Source organism: Phaenicophaeus curvirostris, chromosome 6 (genome assembly GCF_032191515.1).
Source record: "Phaenicophaeus curvirostris isolate KB17595 chromosome 6, BPBGC_Pcur_1.0, whole genome shotgun sequence".
In the NCBI taxonomy this organism is placed as follows: Eukaryota; Metazoa; Chordata; class Aves; order Cuculiformes; family Cuculidae; genus Phaenicophaeus; species Phaenicophaeus curvirostris.
The window spans coordinates 44,982,671-44,995,627 of NC_091397.1; the positions used below are offsets into that span (position 1 = coordinate 44,982,671).

A 12,957-nucleotide genomic window follows, 5' to 3' on the forward strand; every position below is an offset into this window, starting at 1 on the left:
CTCTAGTTCTAGAAACAGGCAGGCTTTGGTGCCTAAAACCCTCTCACTGTAGCTGTGTTAGATAGTCTGTGCCATTCTATGTGAACTTGTTAGAAGAAAGTTGTGAGGGAGGAAAGTAAATCTGTGTGCATGTGTATCCAGACAGTTGCAAACATCTCTGAACCAAAAATTGGCTTAAAAGATCTCCAAGAACCAGGTACAACTTAATCCTACAATAGAAGAGTGACAGGTACTGTGAACTGCAATGATTAGTATCCTTTTCTGTGCATGCTCATGGGGAATGGTCAGAAAGCTGGATAAATGAGATATTAATACCTAGGGACATTAATATGAATTATCACTCAGCATCAGTTCCTCATTTTGGCTTCAGAGATGTACTACAAAATTCATCTTCTTCCAATAAAGTATGAAATCACAGAAACTTTAGGCAAGAAACTGCTTCATACTTAAAGAGAGAAATTCCCTGTAGCTAAAACAACATTTTTTTATTTCACCAAAATTATAAGATATACCAGAACAGATACTGTGACATTTTTATTTTTCTTGAGTATTACTGTCAGACTAAATGCATAAAGATGCTAAAAAACTGGCTTCTCCTCTCGGCCCTTTCATTTATAAGGAAACAAATGTGCCAGTCTCAGCAAACAGATGTCCACATCACAACAGTAATCGTCACAGTTGGCTTGAAATGTTGCGTGTCTCATAAATGCATCTCAGGACTGAAGAGACATGGAGTTTTACCTCTCTTGGTCTCTCTAGGTCAGACTTGTGAGAGAAGGAGACCTGCTTTGTTACTTGCGCATATATTATATATATGTGTTTTAAAATTGCATGTTTCTCATCTATGCCTTTTAGGTATATCACATTATCAAAACAGACATAAAAAGATGTAGGCATTATTGTTGTGCAATGGTTACTTTACACACACCATGCTCAGTCTGGGAGGGCTATATGTTAAGGATTTAATGCAAAGGGAGTGCCTTAAGGAATCCAATTTTATCCCCAGCCCTGGCATGAGCACTGAGTCAATGCGAAAGAGTGGACTTAACAGAACAGAGGGTTGCTCCCGGTGCTTTGGGGATTTGCTGATGCATTTTTGGGGAGGTTTGTGCAAATTCTTTCACTGACTCCTGTAAGCATGTGAGTCAGACTCATTGGTTATGCTTGGGATCTAGGTGTATATTTTTAAGATTCAGATATTGCATGAAAGTGCTGTTTCCTGGATCCTGGCATTCTGTCCTTTCTCTGGATCACAACAACTCTTAAGAGCAAAGAGTAATTTTACAGACAAAACAAGATATTGAAACTGATAATTTATTGAGGAACAACTTAAAATTTGCACTAGGTGGTGTAACTTACCAGCCACCAGCACATGCAAGACGTAGGAGCTTTTGTTCTAAAAGAGGTTCCAGATTTACTGAAGACAGAGATGTCCGCCAGTTGGCATTGGTAAATACTATCTCACCACAGGATGAGCATGGAGATTGCATTGCTGAAACACTGAACTCCTACTCATGGATTACAGTGCTGTTCCGTGGGAGACTGTATGTCGAAGCGATTGTAATGATCTTGAGTTGGCTTTTGGGGGACATTTTAGACTATTAACCTGTACAGTAGAGTCCTGTGATCCCAAACTGCCACAAACCACTGTCTCTAGTTTTTGTCATGGTGTACAGAGTGTACTGGGGCATTCAGCTGGGATGGATCTTTCCTCCCATCCTAAAAACAGTTCCATAACATTAAACCTGAAGGGTAAGTCTGACTCTGTATGGGGAACCTGGCCACATGCAAGCCTGTGGTGTTCTCTATGTGGCACACAGGTCTTTAGGTTCTTGTGCTATGACTTCTGTAGAATGGTGGGGTCAGGGAGAGATGGTAGAAAAATGTTTGTCTGTCAAGAAGACCGCATCTTGCCTGCTTATATGGAAATGAAAATGCTGATTTTTTTACATCGTTAATTTCCATGGCAACAAAAATAATCTCATAAATACAGGATTATTGCTTCAGGATCAAAGAGGGGGGAGAGCCTGGGCTGTGAAAGAGGAAGTTCTTTATTTAAATATCTTTAGCAGCAAAAGGAGTAACAAAACAACTCTTGAGAGCTGAGCATATTTTCCTTTTACTTCTTTATCACCTGCAAAACTAAGCCTTAAATGTTAAGTAAGTAAAAGCAAAAACGTCCAGCTCTCTTACTATATTACCTTGTCAGCATTGTTCGTTACTTCTGAGGGCTCAGCAAAGGTATATTTAAAAGAAAACCTCTCTGTCTCTTAGTAGTGCCCTGGCTTCAGTTGGCTGGAGGGTTAGAGCCTGAAAGAGAAAGCAGTTTTGTCCACATACCATCCCAGACTGCTTTTAATGGGGACTACAGTGGATATAATTATTCTCAGCAGGGTGGTTTTGGAGGGCAACAAAAACATGCCTGGGCTTGCTGAAGAATTTTAGATGAAGTCCACTGCAGTTTTCTCTAAGAGAAGATTGCTTCTAGCATCTCTGTCCTCTGCTTCTTTTCACTGCATGTCATATTGAAGCTGATTGTCTCCTGCATACCTATTTACATATCATGAAGTTAGAGAGGAGATGTAGGTTTGTGGAAAAGTCTTGCCAGCTGCCATTTTTCCTGAAAGAAAAGCTGCAATTTAACATTAACCTAGCAATTAAACAAAAATTTACGCTAACATGCTGCTTTCTTGCATAAAAATCCCTCTCAGCAACTCTGAAAATTCTCTGTGAGAAAAGTAATAGAATAATTCCCAGCATCTTTGATTTGGAAAAAACGTTTTCTAGCATGATTGATATTTCCTTTGTGCTAGCATGGGAGGCCATAGAAAGAAGAGTAATCTCTGTAATGGGTGTACTCCACACTGGTGCCTGCAGTCCATGATACATTTGTCAGGCTCTAATTAAAGCACTGGAGTGGAATTTCCACAGTAATTAACTTTTATTTTCTGTTATACCACGTCTCTCATTTTTGACACTGACACTTTCCTGTTAGAGGTAGGAACAGCAATTGGCACAAAAAAATAAAGAATGTGGAAATAAGGACTAATTTAAGAAATGGCATTGTATTTGCGATGAATTCTGGAAGGAGACGAACCCACATTTTCTTTTGAAGTGTTTTTGTTGTTCACTATCTAATATGTTTTCTCTCCTACATAAACACGTATCCCATTACCTTCATTACCCTTCCTTATGCAATGTCCAGTAGTAAACAAGCAACTTTTGTTTGGTAGTCATCATGTGCCCTACATCCAAATTACAACAGATTTTTCTCATTATGTCTTGTAGGAATGTTTTGTTATCTTTTGACAAACATTGACTTTTTAAACATGAGCAATATATGTGCTCAGGAGGCTATTCAAACATTATGCCTGGACTGAGGGTTTTAGTTCAGTTATTGGGTAGGATTTTTAAGAGTAAACATCTCAGGAGCCTCCATCCTATTGTCAACAGTGGGTTTAGATTTCAGAAATCTCTGTCTCATTGAATGTACAAATTACTTTTATTAATAGGATTTTATGTACTTGAGTCTGCTCTTCAGATACAGTTTTTCAGGTATCTTTCCCCTTCGATTTTTAATTCCTGTAGTTTTCTACTTACATTTCATGTATACTGTGAAGTACTATTATGTAGGAGCACAAGTAACCAAATCACGGGTCCTTGTCATTATTCTTATTAAGCTTGATGTTCACAAAACAGCCCTTCCATGAACAGAGAAACACAGACCTGGAATCCAATCCCCTTCTGTCTCAGCTCAGTCACCCTTTCACAGACCCACTGAGCTTCATTTTAAAACTTAAGGGGGTTTTTGTTCTACTAGTGCAGTCGGAAATATCTGCTGCGTAGTGACTGTCTTCTTGTTTCCAGTCTGAATGCATTCACAGCAAGCTCACGCTGTGTCCTCACCTGTGCCAACCAGCACTTCCCTGTGTTCCTGGGTGACATAGGTGAAAGCATCCTTACGGAGCATTATAGTTGAGTTAAAAGACTATGAGCAAAAAATTAATTTCTCAGTTATCTGAATGTTGTCTTGTCTCACTCTCAGAATAATTTTAGTGCCTTCCAGAGAGGAGCTGGCTGCTTGATAGCTTTTTTTTACCCTTGTTCCCCAAGTACTTGAAATGTTTCCTTTGTTTCTAAACTACAGATCTGAACTTGATGCTGTAGCTTTGAAGCAGATCATAGGACAATCCCTCTGAATGCAATCCTACTAAGAAATAAACAGCTAAGAATAGTATTGCTTCTAAAATGAAGCACTAGAGACAATTAAGCAAAACGGTGTAGTAAATCAGTGTGGCACTTAAGGGCATGACAAAGACCATGAAACAGGAAGGTAATAAATTGTATAGTGAGAAATGCTCATTGATCATTGTTTGCAAGTTCAAGCAGCAATTCCAGATTTCATTTTAATATTTCTTGTGGACTCAAAAGCAAGTGCAGAACTGAGCCGATTCTGGATTAACCAGGTAGGCAGAAATCTATTTCACTAAGTCTTTGTTCTCTAAAAAAGGCCTGTTCACTTGAATAGTGTTTTCCATGTCATCAATGAGGGAAGATGGCCACCTGCGGGTAGTGAGCCATCCTATTTTAAGATAGAGCTTCATCCCAGCTTTAAGACAAGATCAGTTATCACCCAGGACACCCTATCTGTTTTTTGCATTGATTAAAAAGGAGCTTATGCAAATAATACATGAGATTTCTAATTTTTACATGGCTAAAAAAAAGAGAGATGAGCCTTGCATCAAGTCTGCTGTTAATCTGGATAATAGTTCCTCCAGACACCATGGAATCTTGCAAAGCAAGAATTAATGTGCGTAAGTCCTGCACTAGTGGAGAGGAATATCCACTGATGAGGTCAAAACTCTATAAAACACATTTGCAGGGTTGTTTGAAACCTTACATGTGATGTGCTGTGTATTGTATACTGTTACCACTGATCTTTTTTATTATTAGTTCATTTACAGTATTTCCTTTCATCTGTAGAACTTTTTATGCCATAAACGTATAATGCATTTCTTCCAGGATCTGTCTGTTTTCTGCACAGAGCTATTATTTCGTATTTTACACAGAAAACTCTTACCAGGAGTAGGGGTTCCTGCCTCTTAATTGTCCTTTGATGGCATTTTGTAGACTTGTCTGAGTTTACTTTACTCCTGACTTCCCCAAACCCGTGGCCTTGAATGGGAAGCTTTGTAGCTGTCTTAACTATGCTTGATGCAATAAGCTCTCTCAAGAGGTTGGATTTATTCCCTGGAGCACAGCACTGCACTGTGTGGCTTTTGCTTTCAGTCAACTTGCCTGTCCAGCAAAATATGCTTGCAAAGGTCTGTAACACAGATGTTTAGAATATCCATTTTGCCTGGGATCGTAAGCTCTTGGCCTCTTGGGGAGGGACTTCTTTATATGTAGGTGGTATCTAGGACCAACAGTTTCTGTCATTTACAAACCTTTTAGCTGTTTGAAACCCTGCCATGCACATAGTGGAACCACGACTGCTTGTACATTTAGGATACTTTAATGGCATATGTGCGAGGCGAGAGCGTACTGTGGCATTGACTGGAATCATCCCATCATGTGTGGAGACTTTAGAGGTACCTGCCAGTCTTCTATAGCAGCTGTAGCCTTTCTTGATTCTTGCTATAGCCAAACTATTGTCAACACAGAGGACCTTCAGTTAGCCAAGTTAGCTACTTTGCATCCATGGGCCTGTGCTTAATATCTCTGACAAAATATGCATACATTTTTTAACAGGGAATCACTTGGTTTAATGTTGTTCCGAGATCTCAGGCCGTTGATGGTTGTACATAGGTGTCTCAGTCAAGAAATACAGCAAGGAAGTAACTACCTGAGTTTTAAAGCTATGTATGTCAGTTTATTCTTTTCACCTAAATTATAAGCCAGCAGGCTACAGAATCAGTCTGGTTTCTCAATTTGTCCAGATACAGCTGTCCTGCCTCAAATAAATAGTTCAGTGTTGATAACCAGAGACAGTAAGAGAAACTGTCACTTAGTGGACAGGGCACTCGCATTACACACAAGAGACTCAGGTTCAAGCCTTTGCTGCTTTTATGTCTTAATTATTTATACAACATGGAAAAATAGCTCTAGCATGGCAGTGAGGGAAGTCTTATTTTAGAGAGTTCAGCAGAGAGATGATTAAAGTACTTAGCTAGGTTGTGGATAACTAATGCCCAAACTGTAGGATGAGCCTTATTTTTCTGAGAAAAGAGTTGAAAGGTTGTTTTCTTACCTAAGGAGAGTGGGCAAATATCTGAAACATCAAAAAAGAAAAGATTGACGTCAGAAACATGTCTAACTGGTCTCATTGAACAACTCTTTCAGTTGGACGCACCAGCAGAATGTGTCAACATCATATGCCACTCTTCAGTTTTGCATTTCTGCAGTTGGCTAATTAGAGAATGGAGCGACACTGCATCAGCTCTGCTACCTCTGCAGTATTCTAGGCCTATGAGCTGAGGCAGTAAAAAACCAAGCCAAAAATCTTTAACTCCTATTTAGGCAATGACTCTCCAAACTGCAGGAGTAGGTGAAAATGGAGTAAAAAATTACACAAACTCCTTGAATTTGCAGTTTGTAGCTAGTGCCATTTCAAAGTCTAAATACAGAGAACCTTACATAGTATGTACACACACGCATGTTGTCCTCCTGCTGACATATATAGTGCTATTTGCATGGTCAGCCTACTCTAGGAGCAGTCAGTTGTCAGTAAAAGCATCACAAACCCTGTGTACGATAAATCTGAATGTGTAGGTCTTATCTGCATTCACGGCACAATGGGAAAGATGGGCAGAGTGATGGAGGTGGAAGTTTTCAGAATGCAGCTACCGAGTGCCTAGGTTACTTAGGCAGCCTGAAGTTGAAGACATGTCCCGTTTCTTCCCAAAATCCTGATGATTTTTGAGATTATTGAGATTACTCAGAGCTGCAATCGATTCATGGATAACACAGAGGTATGTTTTCAGTGGAATACAGAGAGAACTGGTTCACATGGATAAATTATTAGGGAGCAACAACACAAAATTTTATTTCCAAAAGAATAATCAAGCATTTGCATTGCTGTCAGAATGTCGACTATTAACCTTCACCAACAGCAGAACATCAGATTCAGTGGACGACTGCTTTTTGGATTATGCCTAGTTTATAGGTCTAGTGGGTTGTGATCACTATGACAAATCTCATTGTTCTTTGGTGTGAGATCACAGAATCACAGAATCACAGAATAACCAGGTTGGAAGAGACCCACCAGATCACCGAGTCCAACCGTTCCTACCAAACACTAAACCATATCCCTCAGCACCTCGTCCACCCGTGCCTTAAACACCTCCAGGGAAGGTGACTCAACCACCTCCAGATGTTCTGTTTTCCCAAGAAAACAGTAATTGATTTATATAAAGTTAGTCTCCCTCCCAACCCTAACAAACAACACTGGGATTTCTCTTTGTTTGTCTTGTTTCTTGTTCATTTAGCAATTTGGTGAACAGCAAGTGAAAGAGTGTTGTTCTGCCCTGTTACAGCATGCTTAGTTGTAGTCCTACCTGGTGGGAACAGATGTATCTACTTCTCCTCCTTCAGAAATGCCTTGCAGGGCTTTGAGACTTGAAATGGCCTATTATCTACCAGATAACAGATGTCTTCACAGATTAGCCTCTCTGAGTAAAAACACAATTGTACCACACAAAAGATGATGATTAGCTAGTTGAATAACAATAGGCAAACTCCAATGCAGATGTACAGGAAACAAGGAAAGGATCAGACTCTTATATTTCTCTTTTTCTGACTTCATTATATACATTCATTTTTACAATCACGTCTTAATGTTAAAACTGCCATTATGGAGCTTTCTGTTTCAAAGCTTCTAACTTATGTTTTTTTCAGATTAAAATAATGTATTAATATTCCCGCCAATTACATGCTGATAAACGACTTAATTCAGTTTGCATACAATTAGTGCATTTGTTGCAGAAGTAGTCTATATGTTATTAAGTCCATTTTAGTTAATTTCTTTAAATATTTTTCAGTTAGAGATTTGCATTTGCATCTTTCAATATGAATGAAATTTAAGAACTCTGCAATGATATATTCTGTAAATCATAATACACCTTTGAGTTATATGGTCCAGCAAAACCCAGAAGTTTTGCTTGCATAATTTGAAGGGAAGTATATGAAGAGTCAGACACATTTATCTATAGGACTTACCCTTCTCGGTAGTTTGATTGCTTCCTTGAAAAAATTCAAGTTCCTGTTGTGATTGGGTAGGTCAGAGTGCAGAGCAGTACAGAGGACTCTGTTGACTTTGGGTCTGGTAAAGGTTGCCTGAAGACTTGCTCAATAAAACCATTTTGTTACCATTCAAAGTGAAATTTTCCAACCAAGAAAATTTCTACTCCAATACAAGTCTGTAATTTTTTCATTTCAGTAGGAACAGTTCAGTCACTGGGGGGGGGGGGGAGGGGAAAAGATGCAGGGGTGTTTAATGAAGTTACAGTACCTTCTATTGTTTTATGGGACTTCCATATCATAGATCAAGAATTTGGAGTTTGTTAAGGAGAGAGAAGGATGCAGGACAGAAGCTAAGAGGGATTTCTACAGTGGGAGTCAAAGTTTATGCATTTTAGTAGAAATCTGCCAGATTAGGCTGTGTTTTGGTCTGAATAATCCTTATCTGCATGCATTTATTTAAGTTTTGCAGCTCAGCTGCCCTAGCATTTTGCCAGTAAAGAATGTGCATCATACCAGGGATATGAAGGTTGTGATCGTGGACCAGATGGTTCACTCAAGTATTTAAACTATTAAGAAAGAAAGGACAGGACTGGGATGTAGTCCCTGTGTAAGGTAAACTAGGAGAAAGGCAAAGAGATAAGTGCATAGAAAGAAAGTCGTGAGATACATGGAGAAGGAGCAGGGCTGGGGAATGAGTGGGACTGGGAAGGAGGGATGGAGACAGTGCACAGGAGAAAGAGAGATTGATGGGACTCTGACAGAAAAGACCAGATTAGTAGTCAGGCAAGCTCAAGTGTTACAGATTGTGTTGAGTACCAAAAGGCTTTGCTTCTCTGGAGAATTGTGTGGCTGTCAGTAAGGCTGCATGATACAGTTTCTGTGTTGGGGTCTTCTCTTACATAATTTTGCTTTTTCTTTAAACTGTGTAAGTTACATTTAAAAGCCCGCTAAAGGATGCAAAGCAAATCTCTCTTAAATAAGGATAAATTTCAGTCAACACTGGTCAGATAAATCAATATTTTATTTTATCTTAGTAGTTCACCCCTTCCTTCCATAACTCTACATCATTCAGATCCAGCTTTGAAGCCAGAGTTATTAATTTCCTGGGGAGTGCTTCTGCAGCTCTCATTATTGCAGCACGTGAGTACTTTACAAACATTAATAGATTTGTCTTCACAATCTACTGATAAGGTGAAATGACATTATACACCAGGAAGAAGAGGCACAGAAGCATAATGTCAATAAGGGGCATTTAATTTAGATACAAAACTTAAGATGTTTGTGCCCCAGTTTTCCAGAAACAACATTTGGGCACTGTTTGTTTGTTTGTTTTGAGCCAGCTTTTACTGAGTCCATCACAGTTGGAATTGCTCCACTCTTCCACAGATCAGAGTGCAGGTGTTTCATGTTCTGCTCAAAGCAAACAAGGAAGATGCAATTAATGACCGCCTGTGCAGAGTTTGTTTTTTGTGGCTTCCTTGGCATTAAACATTGATGCAGAGAAAGAATCCAGGTGCCCGGGGCAGCATTCAGCTGCCCTAGGCATAACCATGGTGGTTCTCCAAGCCCTTACCTCATTCTCATTGTTCTCTCCAGGGCCATCAGTGGTGAGGCAGAGATGCAGCAAACAGCAGGTTCCTTCTTAATGTGACCTCTACTCCCTGAATGTGTGTGGTCAGTCCCTGCTCTTACACTGACTGAGGCTGGATAGTAGACAAGAAAACCCCAAAGTATGTGAGTTTATTATTTGGACTGTCACAATGTATACAGATCACGGCCAGTGCAGACTTCTGCTCTGCAGGAGCTTGTGCACCAAAAGGGCTCTCACTGCTTCTTATTGATTCCCATCTTGTGTAACTCTGCTATGGCAATCTTGGCACACAGGAGCAGGGGCTCCAGAAGCAAGAGAGAAGCTGCAGTTTTTATTTTAAAAAGGATCCTTCATTGCATCCCACAGTTGTCTAATTGCTCGGTCGCATGAGCTGATACGGGAATGAGGGGGAAAACATGTCACGTGACAGACCCGTGGTTGGGCATCTCCCGTCCTTGTGAGGTTGAACTCCTGGCTCAGAAGTGAATTCCACTCAGAAGAGACAACGCATTTCCCCCGACTTTTTACGTCCTACATAAGCAAAGCCATAGCACAATCAAGCATGGAATGGAGAAGGCAGTCTCTGTTTTCCTGAAAAACTTTAGTAGGAAAACAGAGGGTCAGTTTTCAGATGCACAAATAGGAATTAGGCTCCATTAGCTTTCAGCATGAGAGGGGAATCTCGCTAAGGTTTGTACTTTAGTCCAAAAATCCTGCTGTAATGATCCAGTGTCCCTTAGATCTCCTGTGCTGTTTAGTGCTCTAGATAAGGTCATTGTTTCCCTTTTTCCATCATTTTCATATTAAATAGCATCATACTATGACAGAGTCACTGAAATTACTCTGGGTTTGCACTTTGCAGCTCAGAACATGGCTTAGCCCCTCTTAGTTGCAATGTAGGAAAGAAATATCTGATGCACCTGAAACTATCGTCATCACATTTTAGCTGAGGCAAATTATTCAGGCAGATGCTTATTTATTAAATCCACCTATCAAACGTACAGTCTCCAGGATTTTTATTCTTTTCCTGCGTATGCTGTTTCTTACCTCTGACAGAAAAAAATCCAATCCAAAACAGCCTTCTGAAAGCAGAGGCATTTACTTGCACTGCTTTACAAATCCTGAGCCAGGTGCTGGGGTCTTTACTGAAGCAAAGCTCCTGTCAAGGTCTATTGCTTTTGCCTGAGGAAGAACTTCACATTTGTGGACAGTGAATGAGAGTTTTCACTAATCTGCTGGAATAAATTGTGCATCTGAGCATAGTCTTACTTGACAGCATGACGTGTTTCCAGATGTTGCTGTTCAAGATTTCCCATATTCTTTCATATGCATTTCCTTCTGGCTTACCTGCTCATTTATGTACCCTAGTGTGTGAACCTTCTGAAGGAATGGGGGGGGGGAGGGAGATTAGCCAATAGCAGTCTTGCTGTCTGCATAAAAGTGAAAGAGAAGAAAATAAGACATGCAGTGATCAGTGTGCTAAATCGTCTCTAAAGCTACAGACCTGTCATGTAGAGCTAAATCTCAGACCGTGCCGGGTTAACACTGGATGTGCTCCTATCTCTCCTTCTTTTGTTTTCAGTCCCCCTCTCCAAAGCCTGGTGGTTGACACAGAGCAGGGCATTATTATTCAGATTTGCTTAAAAAGTGAATTTATATTGAGTAAAACCAATAAGCCGCACTGCTCTGACATTTAATTTTCTTGGGAGCTCTTCCTATTGAATCAAGCAGGACTGCATATATTTTGAAAAGAAATGCAGTGTTTGCACTACAGTAACCTCCCATGGACAAGAATTAATAATTTGGAAATTACCAAAAGCTTATTTCCTGCTACCTCTCTCCATTTCTATGGGGCTATTTTTCTGTTTGACGCCATGTAAAACTTTAATTTTATTCCCACTCACTGTGTCAATATGATGTGGAAAACATTCTTCCGTAAAAGGGGTTGCTAATTAGGCTTAGGTCACTGGTTGGTAGTCCCTTATTCTTTTTGAGGCCACTTTTCCCTTTGACATAAAACCCTAGGGCTGAAAGTTGAGGATAAATAAATGGTGTCCCTTGAACTAGACACAGTCATAATAAACTCTCAGATGAAATGTCAGGTCTAAGCGAGTGTATTCTAGTTTCCAGTATAAGTTGATCAGCCCTCCAAAGCAAAGCAGTCATATTTCAGAGCTCACTTTATCTCCCTTCTCTTCTTACCATATTGAATGTCTGATTGTAGGAGGGGTAGAAAACAGCTATGTTCGAAGGAGGTTTAACCAGGGAGACATAGGTCACGACATCATCTTGCATTCCATGGCGTATGATTGTGTACGTGCATTTATGCATCCATCCATCCATCCAAATCTGCCAAAGATGTCTCTGCTCTTAAAGCATGAATTATTACAATTTCATACAAGAAGCTACTTCAGACAGACTTAGTCTTTGAAGTGATAGATACTATTCCAAGATGAATGTGTGCTCTAAAATAGCTACACAAAGGAAAGTAGCATACAATTTAGTTGGAATTGCTCCAGAACTAACACCCTGTCATAGGGGCAAAAGGATCTGGCAAGCCACGCAAGGAGGTCTTAACAAACCCAGCCTTTCGTGTTTGTTTAACGTACTAATAGTTTTAGTAAAATATTGTTAAAGACTGTGTTGTTTTTGTTAGGAATTTATGCTTTGTTAAAAAAAAACCCAGCAGGATGGGTTACCATTAAGTATATTCACACGCTGTTGAGACTGAATAGTTAAGAATTCAAAAGGTGGTTGTGCTTTTCCTACCATGCTTTTTAAAACTATAACAAAATGTTTCTTTCAGTCTTAGTTACTTTTATGTGTATATTATAACCTGTCATCCTTATGCCATACTTACCCATTATGATTAGAAATGGTTCAAAACATTCCATCCAAGGCTGACACGGAGATATTCTTAAACATATATAATGATAGGAAATATAATGATTTTCTTTTCATTGAAAAGAAAAAGGGGAAATCTAATATATGTTTATTAATATTGCCTTTTTTCTTTTTTTCCTTTTGTCACTCGGAGAGGCATGCTAATATAATTAAGGAAATAAGGAAAGTCGAGCAGAAAATATAGCAATCATCTGCTATATACATGCATAAACAAAGATGTG

General features: G+C 39.5%; 1 protein-coding gene across 3 annotated transcripts in view; it reads left to right on the forward strand.

Annotated features, from left to right (window-relative positions):
• The window catches only part of TMEM108 (transmembrane protein 108), a 169,684-nt gene that overhangs the window by 62,241 nt on the left and 94,486 nt on the right, over positions 1 to 12,957 (forward strand). The window lies entirely within an intron of this gene.